A 4452-nucleotide genomic window follows, 5' to 3' on the forward strand; every position below is an offset into this window, starting at 1 on the left:
AAATCTGGAGTGGAAAGCAGGAGAACTGATATCTGTTGGGCTTTGTTGAGGGAGGTGGAGATGCTTCAATTCTTCAAGAAAAGTAGGCTTTTGGCATCTGGACCCAGCTCCTTAGAGGCCAAATCAGCCAGTTGCCATCGAGCCTATAAAGAGCTGTCTTGCGACATTCAATGAAAAGGTTTACATTGGCCCTGTCTTTCAGGGCATCATCTGCCATCAGGAAGATCTATGCCTGGGCAGAGTGAAGATCCTGTACTAGGCCTTTGCGTGGATTCTTCCCAGACCTCTTCATAAATATGGCAACTACTTCATTGAAATGAGGGGTAAGGGCCAATTTGTCTGGTGGCATTAGCCAAGGGCGTTTAGCCCAAAGCTTTGCCCTAATCTCCTTATCCAGGGGCCAGCGAATCCAGTAGTTCCAGGAGTTCCAACTTGGCAGGGATCTTCCCGTGTCAGCGGGGAAGTTCTGGCCTTTCCATGGCAGTCTGTGAGTTGCCAGGGAGCAGAGTGAACCGCCAGAGTCAAAGCTTCTGGTGCCAGGAGTGTGAGGAGTAGGCTGCGTGGCAGCAAGGTGTTTCTCCCCACGGAGGGCAGCATGTGCCTTCTTTTCCATCTTGTACACAGTACATCGCTGCATTACATTACATTACATTTTCATTACATCACATTTTCACTTAATTACTTATTTTATTAACATGTACTTTGAATAATTTCTTAGAAAACTATAACATGAATAAATAATTATTATCATCATCAAAGTATGCTTCTTTCCGGCCTCATTTTTGCCACTGGTCTGCATTGTCCATTTAGTCCAAGTATCTGTTCTTTTATTCCATCCAATAAATACTAAAATCATGAACCTAACAGCAAATGCCCTTCCATTTATTAATTAACATGCATTTAATCTCATGGGACTGTTAACTAACGTGCATTATTACGTACACAGTTACACATTACACTCCTATATATAAGGGATTTGAGAATCTGCAATAGCGGCACACAGTCAGGCTTTGAGGCCTTGGGGCACTGTAAAGGCTGATTCGTTGGCCATAGTAGCTCCACTGAAGTGTTACAGGGAGCATGGCTGTCTGGGGGTCACCCAGACAGGGAGAGGGAGGCAGTCACCGTCAGTCCACGTAGGAATGTGATGTGGCCCAGGGATCCTTGACCAGTTCTGGGGAGGGGGTATACCCACCCTGACACATTGCCTCAGGCACAGTTCAAACAGAAGAAATACAACTTAAGTGTGCTAATGAGGTGCAGAGTGATAATAATACAATAGGTGTGGTAAAAAGCAGCTGTGCAACACTCAGTGGATATCCAAAAAAATCCATAAATATAATAAACCAGAAAGAAAACTTAAACCTAATGTTTAGGTGATTTACCCCACCAACCAGGGTCGTCTTTAACACGGGGTAAACGGGGCCCCCCGGCTGGCCTCCTGAGTGTGGGCATGTGTCTGCAGAGGCCCGGTCAGGCGCTGTTATGCTTAAACAACGCGACTGGGCCCCTTCCTGTTCGTCAGCTAGCTCGGAGGAAATAAGTGCCACTCGTCACTTCCTCCCATCGGAGATCAGAGCCACGCGGGAGGAGGAAGGCAGGGAGGAGAGGAGTTCCAGAGGATAACTCCCAACTGCCTCAGCCTGCCACTGGACCCCAGGGAAACCACCCTCCAGAAAAAGGTAAGAACCTGGAGGGTGGCTAAATGTATGTCAGTATGTCTGTGTGTGTGTGTGTGGATGTCTGTGTGTGTATGTCAGTATGTCTGTGTGTGTGTATGTCTGTATGTCAGTATGTCTGTGTGTGTATGTCTGTCTGTGTGTCAGTATGTCTGTCTGTAGGTGTGCCAGTATGTCTGTGTGTAGGTCAGTATGTCTGACTGTGTGTCAGTATGTCTGTCAGTGTGTAGGTCAGTATGCCTGTCTGTGTGTGTCAGTGTGTCTGTCTGTATGTGTGTCAGTATGTCTGTGTGTATGTCAGTATGCCTGTGTGTGTGTCAGTATGTCTGTCTGTGTGTCAGTATGTCTGTCTGTGTGTTTGTCAGTATGTCTGTGTTTGTGTGTCAGTATGTCTGTGTGTATGTTATTATGTCTGACTGTGTGTCAGTATGTCTGTCAGTATGTGTGTCAGTATGTCTGCTGTGTGTATGTCAGTATGCCTGTGTGTGTGTCAGTGTGTCTGTGTGTGTGTATGTCAGTATGCCTGTATGTGTGTCAGCATGTCTGTGTGTGTGTGTGTGTCACTACGTCTGTCAGTGTCCGTGTCTGTGTGTGTTTCAGTATTTCTGTCAGTGTATGTGTCTGTGTGTGTGTGTCAGTGTGTCTGAATGTGTGTCAATGTGTCTGCCAGTATATATTTGTGTGTCTATGTCTGTCAGTGTGATTGGGGGTTGGAAGTAATTGGAGGGTGGAGGGTGGAGGGTGGAGGGAGGAGGGGGCCCGAGAAAATGCTTTGCCCAGGGTCATATTCATATTATAGATGGCCCTGCCACCAACTAAAACATTTAAGCACTAAGACAATTTATATACAACTTACTCCTCAAATTTCCGGCTGATTTTTTCCACATACATGAAATGAAAACAAATGATACAAAACAGTGTAATATTGTTAACAAATTCTAAATTTAAAGTGTATAGTGTGTGCACATAAAACTCACATTTGTTAGAGCCTTTTAAAGGTATAGGCTCTAAACAAAACAGCTTCCATGTCTTTAAATAGGTGGCAACATCAACCTTCTTCTGGTACAAAACTGGCAGAAATTTCCTTTTGTGTTCTCACTCTTTACAATATCGTATTGTACAGTTGAGCCTTCATGTTATCACTGCTTGGGGCTTTATTATGTTCTTCAGCTGCATTCCTCTAGTGGGACGATGTCTCCATTGACTACACTTGTTACCTTAGAGGTGGTGAATGAGAGAAATAGGGATGGATCCTTTGGGAGGTCTTAGAAATCCCAGATCTGCAGCAATCCTCCTGATCTTCTAACAATCTTCCATAGCACTGCCTGGAGAAAGTCTGGTGCTTAAAGAGGAGCTAAACAGTGCAAAAAGTAAACCATAAAAAAATAGCAAAATCTAAAAATCAGAGTATAAAATATAATATTCATTCCACGCAGAGTCCAACCAATATCCAGGAGTCACATTTAAATAACCAGTAATTCAGGATCAGAATAATAATCAAGTTCAAACAGAGACTGGGAAGGCAGGTATGAAAAGGGTGTGTGCTTCCTGCGGTAGGCTGTGGCCTTTTGCCACGAATAAGCAGTGGACATTTTCTTGGAGACGCTTCGCTCCCACACGCTTTCCACATGTTCTGGCCTCCTGGACCTCGCTTGCTCCGCTGCGTGGGGTTCTGCATGCTCCCTGTTACGGTTGCCTCCAGGCTGGCTGGAAGTTGGACCGTAGAAAAGGATGCTCCTAGCACTCACCAAAGGACCATCAGCACCGTCGACACCATAACTACTGCGTAGCCACCATAAGTACTGCAGACTCCACGAACCACCGCTGCTGGGCTGGTATCTCGCCGTCTGCTCTGCGCCCTGGACCTACGACCAGGCTCCAGGTTCCAGTAGGTGAACCTCTTCCTTCTGCAGAGCGAAGCAGGATCAGGAACAAGAGCTCTTACAAGAGCTCAGTAGCTAAGGGAGCATGAAGAGCATAGCAATCCCTGTAGTGATTATACCTGTCCCCTACAAACATGAGTCAAGGCTGCAAGTTAGAGGGACAAGTCATTCTGTTTTATTGGCACCAAAAGAACCTTCTTTTATGCAGGATCCCCTTAGATAGGACCACCCACAGGGCATTACAAAACAACCAATCACACACGTACATTACAGAAAACACTCCCAGCAATTACACACAAAATCCTCCCCTCTGCCTGTGATATAATTATGTTACACAAGGGTTTAACATAATTATCACAGACAGTAAAAATACAGTTTTTCCAAATACACTGTAACTTTAAAACCATACATCCAATCTACATACATATTATTAATCAGCACACTTTAAACATAAACACTCTCAAAAATCAACCAAATCCATCCAGTAGATCAAAAGTTAGACGGAAGTCCTTTATGACCAACCGCAAGCACATTTTCCTGCCCAAAACAGTTCCATAGATTTTGGCTGTGCGGTCGGTCAATTTCATGCAGAAAAACGACCAAGTCCCATTCGAACGTGCATTTGAATCTTCGAACGGGACTTAGTCTATGCAGCTGAAAGTTCAGTATGGGAGAAGGTAAGGGTCAGCGGTGTTCGGTGAAATGTGGAGCCGATTTTAGTTCCATGAATTTGGCTACACATACCGCTGACCTCGTTTGAAGAACAAAGATGGCCGCCGCCACGTGTTCATTTGCACGAACTGCGGCCACCCATTGCTCGGCAGTTAACCTGCAGTAACCTCACAGCCTGGGAGGTAAATTGCCTGCACACTTCCACTCCTGGGTGGTCT

Source organism: Pelobates fuscus, chromosome 8 (assembly GCF_036172605.1).
Source record: "Pelobates fuscus isolate aPelFus1 chromosome 8, aPelFus1.pri, whole genome shotgun sequence".
Lineage (NCBI taxonomy): Eukaryota > Metazoa > Chordata > Amphibia > Anura > Pelobatidae > Pelobates > Pelobates fuscus.